Source organism: Oryx dammah, unplaced genomic scaffold (genome assembly GCF_014754425.2).
Source record: "Oryx dammah isolate SB20612 unplaced genomic scaffold, SCBI_Odam_1.1 HiC_scaffold_17, whole genome shotgun sequence".
NCBI classification, from domain to species: Eukaryota; Metazoa; Chordata; class Mammalia; order Artiodactyla; family Bovidae; genus Oryx; species Oryx dammah.
In genome coordinates, this window is record NW_024070201.1 from 34,568,838 (window position 1) to 34,587,175 (window position 18,338).

Genomic DNA, 18,338 nt, shown 5'->3' on the forward strand with positions numbered 1-18,338 from the left:
TTGTGAGGATTAAATGTGATGCGAAAGCACTTTAAACACTCCACGTGATGGGCGGACTACTAATTACACACCCCGCAGCACCTGATCCACTGTGAGGAAACGGTAGACGCTGGTTGGAGTGAACGATTTTATATCTTCCCAGTTCCTTTCAATCCTCCAATCACAAGCTAATCTCCGCAGGCCCGGGGCCAAAACCACGAATCTGGGAGCTGCAGTCTGCATGGAGGCGAGCGCAGAGTCCCAGAAGAGTGCACGGGAACAGTAAAGTAGTTCGGTGGTTGGGAGGCGCTTTGGACGCTGGGCTTGAGAGGTGGCCGACTGGGGTCCCCGGAGTCCCTCTCTTCTGGTCTGGGGCTGCACAGAGAGACGTCCCAATCCGGCTGGGCACTACACCCCGGGAGCCGGACCCATCCGCAGTCACCCGAGTTAGAGCCTCACGCGACTCACCCAAGCCCCGCCCACTACCTCAGGTAGGCCCTCTGCATCAGCCAATCCGAAAGAAGCCTGGGTGCGGAAGGCGGGGCTTTCCCGACCGGAAGTGACGTCTATGCTTGGCTGGCCGCGGAGTCCGCCGAAGCTTTCGGCAGCGGCTGAGGCGACTGAGTGGAAAATGGCTCGGATTTTTGCGGCTGTGGCGCCTTGGGTTGTGGTGGAGGCAGAGGCTCAGACAGCGTGAGGTGAGGAATAGTAGGTGCGGCGGGGGCCGGAACCGGGGACCCTGCTCTCTAAAGGCGCTGAAGGGCCCCTGGGTCTTGGATGGGAGAGTCTCTTGCCGCGGCCCCAAGTCCCCCGGGTGTCCGCTTCTGACCCTCCATCCCGTACACTTGGCGCTGCCCCAGTCCGACTCACCTCTCCCTGGGCCTTGCTTCCATCCCGGCCGTTGCCAGCTTCCCCTCCGAAGGTGCCCGCATCCCACCAGGACCCTCTTGTCGGGGGTGGTGGGTTGGGGGCTCCTGGGAGTTAGTATTGTCCGCAAGGGCAAGGGGAAGCCACCCCCTTGTTCTCGGGACCGGGCTGGAGCCGCGGTGGCGGGTCGAATTGTTGAATTCTGCCGAGTGCGTGTGTTGCACTTCTCAGTTGTGAACCGTCCGCCGCCCCCTCCCCGCTTCTTTTCGCCTCCTTGTCCCATCTCCGGCTTTGGGGGCTACCGATCCTTTTTCTTCTCCACCCACGCCCCCCTCCCCGGTTACTTTTTTTTTTTTTTTGCCGCGAATCCACTTGCTTCAGGAAGACAGTATTATTTCTGTGTGTATTTAGCGCATCATCTTTCTGGGAGGGCGGTCAGATTAAAAATATTTGCCTCTTCCTGAATGACGGAGGAACAATAAATAATTGAAGGGAAAAAGCGCATGCTTATTTTCCTCGTTAGATGGTTTGGCTTTAAAAACGAGATTCTGCAGCTTTGGAGTTTTTTGGGGGGGCGGGTGGAGCAGGCATTGAGGAGGGAAATGAAAAAAGAGAAAAGTAAGGAGTAAAGTCTGGAGATAAGGAACGTGGAAGAGGGAGCCTGTGCTAGTTCTTCTCTTTGTCTGATGGAAGTTCAGGTTGTAATTATATTTTTCTTTTGAACAGTGGGTGTTGAATTGAGTGTAAAGGAGACCTTTGTCTTTGAACAAGATTATTTATTAAAGCAGTACCCCAAAATCTTTGCAGGTGGGTGTCAGGCAGAAAGATGCGGTTGGAAAAATTGTGTAACATTGGAGCAGCAAAGCCACAGATTAGAAGAGATTCAGAAAAAAGAAAGCTATTCTTAGAAGAGTGGTGGAGACTTATTATGAAAAGAAGGAAGGCTATAGGGAGATCCAGGAACACTGATTCCAGGCTAGACTTTGTACCTTTGCCTCCTTGGCTTGTGGTTAAGTTTCCACATAAGACGCCTCTCAGCAACTCAGCCAGGGCTGGGGCTGATGCTCTTATTCAGAGGAGCGAATTAGACTGAAGTGCTTTAGTTGAGGTCTGTACTGTTGAAGATAACTGCTTGTTTAATATTATGATAGTCTTTAAGTACTGAAAAGCACTTGACTGGATTATTTAACTCAAACCTATTTCAAGAGTGATTTTACATAGGTACAAAGCACATATAGAGCTTGCCTAATTTTGCCCAAATTAATAGATTACAAACCAGTTTTTTCTTATGAAAGTCTCTGTTGTGATTGTGTTTTGTATGCATGTCACTTGCAGTTTTTCTTGGCAAGCAATATATGTACATTGTTTTCATCCATAGGTTTTACAGTTTTTTCTGTTTCATGGGATATAAAAGTTGGCATGCTTGCATTTAGGAATTCTAGAAACTATAACTTTATGTAATAATTAGTTGTATATTAAGCATATGATTCATTGTTTCTTCCTTCTCCTGTAAATGATTCTAAAATTTTCAATTAATTGAAGATTGCTACATCAGTTCCCATGTCCAGGAATTGTTCTTTAATCTAGCCCAGTGTTTTTGCACTTAGTAAGCACATTCAGTAAATGAACTTACACCTAACCAAGAATGTTGAATTTCCCAAGAGTTCAGAGTTCTTATCAGAGCATCTGACCAAATTTTTCAGAGCAACAGGGTGAAGCAATTTTTTTATGCTGTGTAACTTGTGTTTCTTTCATAGTATAAATTACCCATTTTATTGTATTTGCCATATTCCAAAAATAATTTAAGGCATATAAATTATAAAGGTGAATGTTTCAGTACAGTTCATTTACTTGATTTGTTGTACCTGACTAAGGCTAAAAGTCCATCCTGTGGAAGATCTTGTTGTATCCAGGGGGCCTACAGGGTGCCTGGTACAGCAGTGGTTCCAGAAATAGAAAAATGAATGAGATAGTCAGTGCAGTTCAGTTCAGTTGTCACAAAGCCACTAGGACCTTCAGTTCAGTTTAGTCGCTCACTCATGGCCTCCTCTTTGCGACCCCATGAATTGCAGCACGCCAGGCCTCCCTGTCCATCACCAACTCCCGGAGTTCACTCAAACTCATGTCCGTCGAGTCCGTGATGCCATCCAGCCATCTCATCCTCTGTCATCCCCTTTTCCTCCTGCCCCCAATCCCTCCCAGCATCAGAGTCTTTTCCAATGAGTCAACTCTTCGCATGAGGTGGCCACAGTACTGGAGTTTCAGCTTTAGCATCATTCCTTTCAAAGAAATCCCAGGGTTGATCTCCTTCAGAATGGACAGGTTGGATCTCCTTGTAGTCCACAATAAGTTCTCTAGTCCATCTGGGGAGACAAACACAAATTATAGCAGTATGGTTATAATGGCATGTAAGGATGGTGGATCCAAAATACTAAGAATGATGTGATCACCTGGCTTGAGAGTTGGAGAGAGAATGAGTGCATCTGATGAGGATGGAGGTGCTCAAATTGAGTCTTAAAGGATGAATTCTTTTTATTAATGAGGGAAAGTTAAGACTTTATCAGCTTTCAGACCTTGCTGAGATACTACCAAGCTGTTTAATACCTCTGGTATCTTGTTTCTTTCATGTGAGAGTTGGACTACGTCTAAATCACTGCTGTTTAGTAGAAATATTAAATGAGAGCCACATATGTAAGATACTTTACATTTTCTTGGTTAATCTTTGAAATCTGGTGTTCACTTTACACGTAGAACACATCTTACTTTGGACTAACTACTTGTCAAGCTCTCACTAGCTGTTGTGTTTATTGTTTTTTGTTTTTTTGTGTGTGTGTTTATTGTTTAATTGATGAGTCTTGCCCCAGACTCTTTTGGGATCCCGTGGACTGTAGCCCGCCAGACTCCTCTGTCCATGGGATTTCCCAGGCAAGAATACTGGAGTGGGTTGCCATTTCCTTCCCCAGGGGATCGTCCCTATTCAGGGATTGAACCCGCGTCTCCTGCATTGGCAGGTGGATTCTTTACCACTGAGCCATCTGGGAAGCCCTGTTTGTGTTTAGCATATACCATACTGGACAATACAGTTCAAGAGTATGAAAATTCTGCTTTTCTATCTCAGATTCTTGCTTGAAAAGGAAAAACAACTCCTATAAGAATTGTATAAATGTAGTCTTTATAATTTCTACTCCTTTTGATAGTATTCATACATGCCTTTTGATTGGAATTATACTTGAAAATGATTTGCTGTAGGATATCATTCTGGTTGTTCATAGAGTTTTTGTTGGGACTGTTTTCCCTGAGTCTGGTGCAGTCACATTTTGAAATACCTTTATTTTGTGCTTTTGTGTATACTTTGTATCTCTCTTGGTCTCTGTAGTCTGTTCTTTATAACAAGTGTTGGATTCAAAACACAATGAGAGAATGCACATGGACATTTTAGGCAGTTAAAATGGAGATTTGTATAATTTTAAACAACTTTTTGGATTTCTTAAAAACATTAAAAAAATATTTTTATTTATTTATTTTTGGCTGTACTGGGTCTTTGTCGCTGTGCGGGCTTTTCTCTATTTGCGGCAAGTGGGAGCTACTCTCTAGTTTCACAGTGCAAGGGCTCCTCATTGCGGTGGCCTCTTGTTGCTAAGCATGGGCTCTCGGGTACATAGGCTTACGTAGTTGCAGAACATGGGCTCAGTAGTTGCAGCTCTGGGGTCTAGAGCATAGGCTCAGTAGTGGCGCACGGGCATAGTTGTTCTGCAGCATGTGGAGTCTAACTGGACCAGGGATTGAACCTGTGTCTCCTGCATTGGCAGGCAGATTCTTTTCCACTAAGCAGCCACCAGGGAAGCCCAGAATTTCTTAAATTTTAAAATTCAGCTATTTGGGTACAAAAGTGAACGGGGTGTTTAAACACTCTTGATTTTAATAGATTTGAAGGCAATTATCTAGAAGAGTATCTATCTTTTCCCCTTGAGAATGAATTAATATACTATAAAATTGACAACTCTATTGTTAAACACATAGCTTTCATTAGTCTTATAATACAAAAGTTACATTATTGATGAATAAATGATGTACAACGCTGATTCATTTAATTTGTTGTGCACTGAATTTGTTTTTTTTTTTAAAGAAAGGCTTATTTTAGTCATGATAACTATGACTAACAATGATAAAGTAAATAACGTCCTTACATTTCTGTTGATTGACGATTATAGAGCCTGTAATTCTCCCCCTCCACCAGCCTTATTCTCTGTGAAGTAAATAGGGCAGGTATTTTTCTTCATTTTCTTGAAGAGGAAAATGAGCCCAGTGAAGCTGTGACTTAGATTTTAAACTATTTATTGTAGGAAGAAAGTGATGAAGTGTCAAGGAGAGAGCTATTTCAGTGTTCAGGGAACAACTTGGGGAAAACTTAGATAAGAGAAGAAATTTAGCTTTAAGGAAGGATTTGCATGGCTCATTTAAAAAGATAAAAACAACACAGGTGAAGTAGGAGATAAGAATAAATAGACATCTGCAATAAATATTTAGAGGCCAGTGGTCAGAATTTTTATATTATTTGGAAGATTCAGGAAATCTTGGCACGTGCTCTAAACTTGTTGTGGCTTGAGTAGTGTGGAAGACATGGCTAAGTGGAAAGTGAGGTTGTTGACTAATGAGCAGCAGAGTAATTTGAGTTCCTATTGTGAAATCAATAGGGATATGATAAGAATTTTACTATGAGAAAAGAATAGGCAGTGTTCATAAAGGAGAATTGGTTTAAAAATTTGCAGTATGGGAAATTCTAATTGAAACAGGTAATTTTAAGAAGTATTTTCCTATTAAAAAAATTGAAATTGACAATTTACTTTCAGAAAATGCTCAGAGAAACAGGAAGATGTTAAGTATTATTAAAGTTCTATTGTGGAGTGAGAGGAAAAAGCAGTCTTTCCAGATAAAAGGGTGGGGAAAATGAGAAGAGACAATAGAAGGAAGTCAAAGATAAGCGATACTTACCTTCTGGTGAGGTGGGAAAAGAACTTGGATGTTGATGGGAGAGATACATCCCATTGGGCTTCCCTTGTAGCTCAGTTGGTATAGAGTCTGAATGCAATGCAGGAGACCTGGGTTCCATCCCTGGGTTTCGAAGATTCCCTGGAGAGGGAAATGGCAACCCACTCTGGTATTCTTGCCTGGAGAATCCCATGGACAGAGGAGCCTGGCAGGCTACAGTCTGCGGGATCGCAAGAGTCGGACACGACTGCGCGACTAAGCACAAAGCATGAATACCTGTCTAATTAGGGAATGGGAGAATACTTTTTCAAATATTTTATTTGCAGTTTTGGAAATCATGCAAAGCAGGTATACACCCCACCCCAGCCCCCATAAACTCTGAAGGAGTTACCTGTAATCAAAACCACAGTGCTGTGAGTAGCCATAACCAGATTGATTTATTAAATCACTTTATATGTGTTCATAATGTAATTTATAACTGTTCTGACTTTTCTTTTTTGTTTAGTGTGTACATGGATTGAGCAAAGCACTCTTTGGCTTGAGAATGTAGCCTGCTTTCCATCTGACTAGATTACACGATATTTATCAGACTAGAATTCTGCCTATATTAAAATACATGACATGAGATTGTAGCTGTTCAGGTTTTTTTTTTTAAGATAGTTACTAATATATAATTTACTTATAGTAAAATGCGTCTGTTTTGGGTGTACAACGCTATAAATTATAAGAAATAGTGACACTATGTAACTGCCTCTACCACAATTAAAATAATTGCATCACTTTAGAAAGTGTCCTTATGCCCTTTGTAAATTGGTCCCTCCCACTCACCTTCCAGTCTCTGGCAGCAACTGATTTTTCTTTTTCATTTCTATAGTTTTGCATTCCAAGAATGGCATATAAAATTGACATCATCCTAAACCTATAGCCTTCTGAATCTGGCTTCTTTTCACTTAGCATGTTTTGAGATTCAGTATACCCTTTCAACAAAAAGCCAAATTTTTATAACAGTTTTATACTACAGAAAAATTGTTAAGATAGTACAGAGAATCCCAACAAACTCTGGACCTGGTTTCCCCTATTACTTTTTATGTATGTAAACTATATTTGCTGTCAAGAACAAGATTCTAGAATTAAGTTTTTTGTGTGGAAGATGTGTGAAGGTTTCTGTCAAGGTAACTAATAACTTTTTATTGTAAATTATATATACCAAAATTTGTCAATTAATCGTTTTTAAGTGTATATTTCAGTGACATTATATTTACGATGTTAATGCAGCCATCACCACTTTCTATTTCCAAAGTTTATCATCACCCCAAACAGATACTCTGTACTGTTAAGCAGTAACTACCTAGTCCCTTTCTTCCTGCTGCTGCTGCTGCTGCTAAGTCACTTCAGTCGTGTCCGACTCTGTGTGACCCCATAGACGGCAGCCCACCAGGCTCCCCTGCCCTGGGATTCTCCAGGCAGGAACACTGGAGTGGGTTGCCATTTCCTTCTCCAGTGCATGAAAGTGAAAAGTGAAAGTGAAGTCGCTCAGTTGTGTATGACCCTCAGCGACCCCATGGACTGCAGCCTTCCAGGCTCCTCCGTCCATGGGATTTGCCAGGCAAGAGTACTGGAGTGGGTTGCCGTTGCCTTCTCTGCCCCTTCTTCTAGCTCCTGGTAATTGCTAATCTACTTTTCTGTCTCTTTGACTTTACTTAATTGCCAGGATATGGAGGCAACCTCAACTGCCAGTCAACAGATGAATGGATAAAGATACTCTGTGTGTGTGTGTGTGTGTGTGTGCGCATGCGTGCATCTGTGCGTGTGTGCGTCTGTGTGGGTGTGTACACACACCATGGAATACTACTTGGACTTGAAGGAAATTTTGCCATTTGTAACACCATAGATAGACTTGGCAGATATTATGTTAAGTGAAATAAATCAGATAGAGAAAGACACATATATATCACTTAAATGTAGAATCTAAAAATACAACAAACTATTGAATACAACAAAAAAAGAAACAGACTCACAGATACAGAGAACAAATAAGTGGTGAAGGGCAACATGAGGGTAGAGGATTGAGTGGTACAAACTGTTATGTATAAAATAAGCTGTGAGGATGTACTGCATGATACAGGGAATATAGCCAATATTCTATAATAACTATAAATAGAGTATAACCTTTAAAAATTGTGGGGACTTCTCTGGTGGTCCAGTGGTTTGCACTCTGTATTGTCACTGCTGAGGGCGCGGGTTCAATCCCTGGTCAGGGAACTAAGATTCTACAGACCACACGGATTTTGGGGTCAAGAAATTAGGAAAAAAACAAATTGTGAATCACTATATTGTATATCTGTAACTTACATAATATCATACATCAACTATACTTCAATTTTTTTAAAAAGTGTTAAAATGTGGCTGCAACATTTTATATTCCTGTTGGCAAATTGTGAGGGTTTCAGTTTCTCTATATCCTTGTCAATGCTTCTTTTCCTTTATTTCTTTATTTATATTGAACGATAGTTGATTTACAATCTTGTGTTAATTTCAGGTGTTATGTGGTTATCTTCCCTGGTGGCTCAGCAGTAAAGAGTCTGCCTGCCCACACAGGAGACGTGTATTTGATCCCTGGTTGGGGAACATCTCTGGAGAAGGAAATGGCTACCCACTCCAGTATTCTTGCCTGGAAAAATCTCATAAACAGAGAATCCTGGTGGGCTGCAGTCCATAGGGTTGCAAAGAGTCAAACATGACTTAGCGACTAAATAACAATGTACAGTTATACACACACACATATGTATGTTCTTCAGGTTTTCTTCCCTTATAGGTTATTAAAAAATATTAAGTGTAGTTCTTTGTGCTATATAAGTAGGTCTTGGTTGATTATCTATCCTTTTTAAAAATTATAGTCATTCTAGTAGGTGTGAAATGGTATCTCATTGTGGTTTTGATTTGCATTTGGGTAAACTCCAGGAGTTGGTGATGGACAGAGAGGCCTGGCGTGCTGCGATTCATGGGGTCACAAAGAGTCAGACACAACTGAGCAACTGAACTGAATGAGTAGTGATACTGAGCATCTTTTCATGTGCTTATTGGCAATAAGCAGCCTTTTTTTTTTTGAATCTTAACCACTGGACCACCAGGGAAGTTCCCAAGCTACCTTTGAGGTAGCTGAACTAAGCTACCTTTGTTCTAATATTTGAACAGATGTAATGTATTTTTTAAATGCCTGTTATATACATTATATATGTATACAATATTATTATATGTATATTATTTTATTTGATCCTGACAACACTGTATCTGTGCTTTACATATGAGAAAACGAAGAAAAGGGTAGATTAAGTAAATTATGTAGGAATACACAGTTAATAAGAAGGAAGTATGATATTTGAGCTTGGGTCTACTCAAAAAAAAATGCTACTTCATTTTTTCTTCTTCGTTATCACTTTTGTTTTACAAAACTAGTAATTTTCATGCATTTGATGTCATGTGAAAACAAGTTTTTGTTAGCCATAGAAATTGACAGTTTGGGAGAAAAATTTCAGAAGTATTCATGTAATTTTCATTATTATTATTCCTTATTTGGGGGTTCTCAGTTGTATTTTTTCCTACCTTAAACCATGTTGGAAATGGAAGCATATACCATAACAACACAAAAAGCTTACTGTTATTTGCCATGTTGGAATTGGGGTAATGTCACAGTATATTTAATGATTCATGTTAAATGAATGAACAATAAAGTAGTCCAGAGTTCACTAATTATCTTCACAAAGCAGTACTACTGTTGGGATCTTGGGTTAGATTGAAAACTGCTTTGTCAACAAAATGTCTTTGTACAGGACCTCTTGCTATTAACGGTATTTCCCTCTCTGTCCCCCTCCCAAACACATACAGTGACACACATATGCAGATAAAGAAAGTTGCTCTGGGTGAATGCTCTGATTGTGAATCTCTTATGTGTAGAATGCTGCTAAGGGCTGAAGGTGATATAATGACTGCTAGTGCTTATTAGACTCCAATGTAGCTGTTGCTTTTTGTCAAAATGGAAGAATTAAGCCCTTTATTAGTTGCTTATAATCTTAGGGCAAAGGATAATTGTAAGTGTGGTATAGAGGTTAAAGAATACAAGATCCAGGCTAAGGCCATACATCTTTAAACTTGTGGAGAACCTTGGAAAGACTGTTAGCTTTTTCTCATGACTTCACTGTTTTCTTATGTCCAAGTTATGGCTCCAGTTTCATCTTTTCCCTCATTCCACTAGTAAAAATATTATCCCCTATCTAAATCACTCTCTATCACACTACTTTTTCCCCCCACTTTATTTACTATCTAAACTTATTTTCATTTGTTTAAATGAAGCCACTTATTTCCAATGCCGGTTCAGTTGTTTGTTAATTGGTTTCCTGGTTTCTGTTTTTATTTTTCTTACATCTGTTTTTTGCAGAGCAAATAGAGATCTTTGAACAGTGCAAATCAGATCACATGAATGTCTCTGCATAAAATACACCTTCAGCTTCTTAATCTAATAATTGAGTATGCTGGTTTTCCCCTCCTTGGAGGCATATTAAGTTTAACTATAAAAGTTTGTATTGGTAGATGGAAATTTTAGTTTTTTTTTGTTTGTTTTAGAGAAGATTTTTAGGTGGAGAGGAATTGAGCTTGATGGTTTAACTTATTCTTAATTTTTATCAAAAAACATTTCACTAAAAATCTACAGAGTAAAATTAAGTTAGGTTGAAATGAAGAAGTTTGATTGTTGCATACCCTAAACCTAGAAATATAACTCTACACATTTAACATATCTAAATTTGGAGAAAAATGATTAAACTGTACAAGGGAAATTATTATTGAAACCTCCCTGGTTTCTTTAGGAACAGGCTCTGTAGATAACTATATTGAGTTGACCTAAACCCCACCAATGTTAGTAAAAACTGAAGCCATTTCTTTCAAGTAGTTTAATCTACATTACTCTGCAACCCCATTAGGTTAATTCTCTGGTATATTTTTATCCTGTTTGGGCGTCACTCAGCTTAAATTTGACTGGTGACCTGCTTCACTTATAGAAAGTTCTTGGTCATTTTCTCTTCAAATATTTGTTCTGTTCAGTCTCTCCTTGCCTGAGACTCCAATTACATGTGAAGTGAAAGTTGCTCAGTTGTGTCCAACTCTTTGAGACTCCAGGGACTGTAGTCTGCCAGGCTCACCTGTCCATGGAATTCTCCAGGCAAGAATACTGGAGAAGAGAACTGGGTAGCCATTCCCTTCTCCAGGGGATCTTCCCAACCCAGGGATCGAACCCAGGTCTCCTGCATTGCAGGGGGATTCTTTACCATCTGAGCTACCAGGAAAACCTAAGAATACTGGAGTGGTTAGCCATTCCTGTCTCCAGGGGATCTTCCCAACCCAGGGATCGAACCCAGGTCTCCTGCATTGCAGGCAGATTCTTCACTAGCTGAGGTACCAGGGAAGCCCCCAATTACATGTATGTTAGGGCTTCCCTGGTGGCTCAGAGGTTAAAGCATCCACCTGGACTGCGGGAGACCCGGGTTCGATCCTTGGGTCGGGAAGATCCCCTGGAGAAGGAAATGGCAACCCACTCCAGTACTCTTGCCTAGAGAATCCCATGGATGGAGGAGCCTGGTAGGCTACAGTCCATGGGGTCGCAAAGAGTCAATATGTTAGACCATTTGAAGTTGTACTGTAGAATTCAGGCATGCTATTTTACTTCTCCTCTTTTTTTCTCTTTTAGTTGGAATATTTTCTATTGATTTGTCTTTGAGTTTACCAGTCTTCTGTGTTGTTGCTGCTGCTAAGTCGCTTCAGTTGTGTCTGACTCTGTGTGACCCCATAGACGGCCTCCTACCAGGCTCCCCCGTCCCTGGGATTCTCCAGGCAAGAAACTGGAGTGGGTTGCCATTTCCTTCTCCAGTGCATGAAAGTGAAAAGTGAAAGTGAAGTCGCTCAGTCGTGTCCTACTCTTAGCAACCTTATGGAGTGCAGCCTACCAGGCTCCTCCATCTTTGTTGTTAAGTCCATGTAATTCTTCATTTCTGATACATTTTTCTTTGCTAATATATTTTTTTGGTTCTTCCTTTTTTAAAAAAAAATGATTTGTATTATTCCACTGAAATTCTCCCCTGCTTCGTGTGTATCATCTACCTTTTCTGCCAGCATTTTCATCCAGATTACTTTAAAAGTTCCCATTTGACAATTTCAACTTTTGGGCCTATCTGTGTCTGCTTATTTTGACTGCCTCGTCCATGGGCCACATTTTCTTGTCTTGTAATCTTTGATTATATGCCAGACAGCTTATCTAAATTTGGATCCTGAAATTTATTACTTACTTAATATTTACCTTCAAAATACTCTTTATTCTGTCAGGCCACTAAATTGATAGTCTGATTTAAAAGTCAGAGGGGTCTGTGCTTTGTTGCAGCTTTTAATTTGATTTGGTTCACCACTGCATTGAAATAGTTTGGGGCAGAATCATAGCTTTCTCTTGAGTAGCATTTGAGATCTGAGCATTGACTTGTCAGCTGATTAGGTTGCTGGGAGTCTCTGTTTTCTAGTCCTGCTTTCTGTGTTTCATTGGATCTCTGCTTTGTTTTCATTATCCCAGCTTCTGGAGGGCAGCTGTCTTAGAGTATGTCAAAGTCTGGGATGCCTTGGAGGGCTTTTTCTTAGCTCTCTGCCATGTCCAGAGCCATCGGTAGCTGGAAACTTGGAGAACTCTGATGGGTTTCTCCCTGCTCACCTCCCCAGTCCTTTTTGGCAAGTGGCTGCCTTGTCCCTCAAGGAGGCCCACACACCTCACCAGGGGATCTCTTTCACCTTTTCTGTCCTGCTCCCAGCTTTCAGTGTGCTACCTATGCATTTAGTAAAGCCCCATGGGAAAGAGTTGATGAGTGGGTATAGACTTGTTCCATGTCTGGGGTTTCTTGTAATTCTTTATCTAGTACTTGAGACCACTCTGCCTTGCCTCTATCACGCCTCTGAATTCTAACCTGTCATTCTAGCCTCCATGTGATTGTTAGAAGTCTGGCTTATTTCACTTTAATCCTGTCTACAGTTAATTCCTTCTTTTCCTGCTGTGTTAGGGTTGAGAGTAGCTGATGGGCCTGGTTTGAAGGGTTTATCACTTTCCGGAATTTAATTCATTTGGTTTTTTAATGTTCTCTACTCTGATGTCTTAAAGCTATTTTTTTAAAGCATTTTTGGCTTGTTTTTCATTGTTGGGGTGAGAGTGACAGTCTCTTGCCACTTTGTATATTCTAGTAAGAGAAAATTGATATTACATATTTATGACATTCATTCTAAAATAGTAAAGCTTGAAATATCTAAAACTCTACCAAGGTTTAGATGAAAGTGAAAGTGTTAGTCACTCATCCCCTCTGACTCTTTATGACCCCATGAACTGTAGCCCACCAGGCAAGAATACTGGGTTGGGTTGCCGCAGGCAGGTTCTTTACCATCGGAGTCTACTTTCTGTCATTGGCTCTTCCCAACCCTCCATTTTTAGGTATTCACTTAGTAATTCCTTACCTCTGTCACCTCAGTCTGCTAAGATAACTCTTCCTTTGCAAGTCAGACCCATGCATCTATGCTTCTGATTCTCTTATTCATCTGCACCCAGTGTCTGAGCTAGTATTAATATTTATCTTCTATCTCTTGTGCCTTTCAGTCTTTGTGCCCTGAATCCTCTTCAACCCACCAGATGTTGAAATTGCTTCCCAGTTTCAACAGCCGTTCCTGACACCTCCTCCTATCTACCTAGTTCCCTTTACTGTCAAAGAATATGACCTTTTTACGTGTAATTCCTTACTTTTTCAGTTTTCATACCTGTGTAAATCACTAATGAGAGTCTGAGAGTGGGAAATGAGTGACTGCTAATGGGTAAGAGTTACACTGAGGGGTGATGAGAATGTTCTGACATCTGATAGTGGTGATGGTCACACAACTCTGAATATATCAAAAATAACTGTATGCTTTAAGTGGATGAATTTTATAAGTCAATTACATATCAGTAAAGTTGTTAAGATAATCCCAAATGAGGTCTTAAATCTAGAGTTTTTCCAGTCCTCATCCTGTATCGGTCTCTGTAGCTGCTCCATTTTAGGATATCCTGTTCCCTTGTTTTTCTGTTACCAGTCTTTACATCTATCTGTTATTTTCTTCAGACCTTTTGTTTTCTGTTTAAGTATTTGTGGCCCTCATGATTTCTCTTTTTCTCTCTTCACCCTGTACATTATCTCCGTGCAGTCTCAATTACTTTCATGACTTCAGGCCTTTAGTTTTACATAGATAACAACTAAAGGTCATCTCTAAATTGCTCTGTTGAGCCCAAGGCCAGTATTTTAAGTCGGCAAGCAGACATGAATGGTATATCCCACATGTACTTAAAATAATAATGTGTTTCAGTCTGTCTGAAAAGCATGTGGCTCTGAAGAACAGTTCTGAAAATGTGTACACATGATTTTCTTCCCTCAGAGAAAGAAATTTATGGTTGTTATTTGGCACATTTGAGATGATTTCTAAGTACTTTAAATGAAAACAAATGCAACAAGAGTGGATATAAAATGTTTGTTTTGAGTATATTTTTGTGTACTCTTGAGTATGTTACAGAATACTCGAAGACAATCCCCATTGAAGAACTGCTTCCTGCTTGTTCCAAGACTGTTCTAGGTGCTTAGGGATACGAATGTGAATCCAGCAGTTAAATTCCAGCTTCATGAAATTTGGAGTCTAGTGGGGAAACATAGATAATAAAATAAGTAAAATATGCAGTATATTGGATGGTACTATGTGCTAAGAAAAAAATAAGTAAACTGCATAGGCAGTTGAGTTAGAGAACATTGTGATTATAACTAGGTTATCAGGGAAGACTTTAATCATATGTTACCTTCTCTATGGAAGACTTGAAGGAGGTTAAGAAGGAGCCATTCAGCTCTCCAGGGGAAAACAGTCCAGTCAGAGGAAGCAAAAGAGCAAATGCTCTGAGTGAGAGGCATATGTATTTGAGGAACGAGGGGACCAGTGTGACAGTAGCAGAGAGGTGAGTTTTAGGAGAGAAGAAATAGGGTAACTAAATTTTAGAGTGCCTATTGGACTTTTACAAAGATTTTATCTTTTTTCTGAGTGAGATAGGAACAACTGCAAGTTCTCAGCATAGGGGTGAGATGACCTTTTTCAGTATCATTCTAGGTGCTGTGTTGAGAATAGTGTGAAGGGGTAGGATCGAAGGGTGATGGAGACAGATTGGGAGGCTGTTTCTCTAATGCAGGCAAGAGATGATGGTTGGTCTAGGATGGTAGCAAGAACACAGTGAAGAAATGCCTAAATTCAGAAATACTTGAAAGTAGAGCCTCTAAGATTTTATACACATATCCATAACTATTTCATAGAGCCACCACCAAACATTACTGCCTTCCTGACATGCTATAATTGAATTAAGATTTTGTAGTTTAACTCAAGTAAGAAGCAAAATAAATATACTGGACATGCATACAATGGCGAGGGTATACTGTCATCCCTCTCACTGATAGGAGTATCTTACTATGTGTTTTTAAATACAGTTAATATTTTTTAAGTGCCTTGATCACATTATGTGTGCGGTGCCTATGAAGTGATTCATGGATGATGAAAATTTGAGAAACCATATTTTATAGTTTGTTGTTTTCTTTTATGCCTTAACACTTTCCCCATATCCCTTAATGACTTAGAGCAGTATCATTAATTTAGCCTAATAGATTGGCAATGAAAAAGGATAATATAGCTGTTACTTGTATTTTTTTTTTTATGGCATCACTAAAATGGTGAACTTCTTGTGTTCACACAATTTGCCGTGTGGGGGTAAGGAAAAAAACTCACATGCAATTCATAATGCAGATGTTCTTTATTTTTCACATACCATGTATAATGTAGAAAAGAAAGTTCAGTATTTTAAATATGTGGGAAGTGGATTCCTTTTTATTGTGAAATAACAGAAAAAAGTTCACAAATCGTCTACAATTGTTTAACAAATAGTAATTGTAAAACGAACTCTTGTGTAACCAGTTGTGACTTTACAGACTAAAATACTGCTGGTATTCTGGAAGTCCCCAGTGTTCTTCTCCCTTATAAATGTCTCCCTCCCTCCACGAGTAACCACTGTTCTAACTTTTGATAGTCTTTTCCTCTTCTTTGAGGTTTCACTGTTACGTAAGCATTCTTAAACACTAGACAGTACAGTTTTTCATGTGTTTGAACTTCATATGGATGAAATTTTTGTACTTTTGTCTCTCCCTTTGCCTCTTTGGTGGCTCAGATGGTAAACAATCTGCCTGTAGTGCAGGAGACCTGGGTTCAATCCCTGGGTCGGGAAGATCCCCTGGAGAAGGGAATGGCAACGCACTCCAGCATTCTTGCCTGGGTTTATCTTTTTTTTTTTTTTTTTTAAGAGTTTGTTCTGAGGTCAGCTATACTGTCACTCTCACAGAACTCCTTCCCTCACACTTTTTATAGACTCTTGTGACACTGGCTACACCGGCCTTGGGTTTAATTCTGTTGGTCCTTGAAGACAGGGACTGTATTTCTCATGTGCCTCTTCATATTATGTCCATTGCACCTTGTACAATGCCTAGCAATGGTGGTGGTGAAGTCGCTAATCCTGTCCAACTCTTACAATCCCATGAACTGTAGCCCACCAGGCTCTGCTCTTAATGGAATTTTCCAGGCTAGAGTACTGGAGTGGATTGCCATTTCCTTTTCAAGGGAATCTTCCCTACCTAGGGATCGAACCCAGATCTCCTACATTATAGGTAACCTCCTGCTTTACAGGCAGATTCTTTACCAACTGATTCTGAGCCACCACAGAAGCCCTTACCCATTTTTTAAATAGTTCTAATTCATTCTTTGGCACTGATGTACAGAATTCCATTGAATGAGTTACAATATAAAGAAAAGTAAATATTTGGTCTTTGTCCTTAGTTCCTGTCATGCAACTCCTAAAACTCTTGGAATCTCCAGACGATTTTCTTTTGTATACTAATAAGATGACTATTGTCTGGGATCCCTGGATAGTTTCTGAATGAGGGCTAGTTGCCAGGAAGACCAAGGTGTGACTGCTGGGTTGGAACTTCCAGCTTCACCCCCTGACCTCTGGGGAAGGGACTCTCCACAGCTGGAAACTGAACTAATCAACAGCCAGTGATTTAATCAACCATGCCTATGTAATAAAATCTCTGTAAAAGCTCTATACAGTCAGCAAAAACAAGACCAGGAGCTGACTGTGGCTCAGATCATGAACTCCTTATTGCAAAATTCAGACTTAAATTGAAGAAAGTAGGGGGAAACACTAGACCATTCAGGTATGACCTAAATCAAATCCCTTACAATTATACAGTGGAAGTGACAAATAGATTCAAGGGATTAGATCTGATCGAGTGCCCGAAGAACTATGGATGGAAATTCATGACATTGTACAGGAGGCAGTGATCAAGACTATCCCCAAGAAAAATAAATGCACAAAGGCAAAATGGTTGACTAAAGAGGCCTTACAAATAGCTGAGAAAAGAAGAGAAGCTAAAGGAAAAGGAGAAAAAGAAATACCCATCTGAATGCAGAGTTCCAAAGGATAGCAAGGAGAGATAAGAAAGCCTTCCTAAATGATCAGTGCAAAGAATTAGAGGAAAACCATAGAATAGGAAAGACTAGAGATCTCTTCAAGAAAATTAGAGATACCAAGGGAACACTTCATGCAAAGATGGGCACAATAAAGGACAGAATGGTATGGACCTAACAGAAGCAGAAGATATTAAGAAGAGGTGGCAAAAATACACAGAACTATACAAAAAAGATCTTTATGACCCAGATAACCATGATGGTGTGATCACTTACCCAGAGCCAGACACCTGGAGTTCAAAGTCAAGTGGGCCTTGGGAGGCATCACTATGACTAAAGCTAGTGGAGGTGATAGAATTCCAGCTGAGCTGTTTCAAATCTTAAAAGGTAATGCTATGAAAGTGCTGCACTCAACATGCTAGCAACTTTGGAAAATTCAGCAGTGGCCACAGGACTGGAAAAGGTCAGTTTTCATTCCAATCCCAAAGAAAGGCAATGCCAAAGAATGTTCAAACTACCACACAATTGCACTCATCTCATATACTAGCAAAGTAATGCTCAAAATTCTCCAAGCCAGGCTTCAACAGTATGTGAACCATGAACTTCCAGATGTTCAAGCTGGTTTTAGAAAAGGCAGAGGAACCAGAGATCAATTGCCAACATCCTTTGAATCACTGAAAAAGCAAGAGAGTTCCAGAGAAACATCTTCTGTTTTATTGACTATGTCAAAGCCTTTGACTGTGTGGATCACAACAAACTGTGGAAAATTCTTAAAGAAATGGGAATACCAGACCACCTTACCTGCCTCCTGAGAAATCTGTATCCAGGTCAAGAAGCAACAGTTAGAACCAGACATGGAACAGCAGACAGGTTCCAGATTGGGAAAGGAGTACATCAAGGCTGTATATTGTCAC

The 18,338-nt window shown here is 40.2% G+C and overlaps 1 protein-coding gene across 1 annotated transcript in view; it reads left to right on the forward strand.

Annotated features, from left to right (window-relative positions):
* The first annotated feature begins 534 nt into the window (after positions 1-534).
* PIK3C2A (phosphatidylinositol-4-phosphate 3-kinase catalytic subunit type 2 alpha) overlaps positions 535-18,338 on the forward strand; it is a 108,241-nt gene continuing 90,437 nt past the window's right edge. Inside the window, exon 1 of the mRNA XM_040258259.1 lies at positions 535-677. The gene's annotated coding sequence lies outside the window, so the exon portion shown is untranslated. The remainder of the gene's footprint in view (positions 678-18,338) is intronic.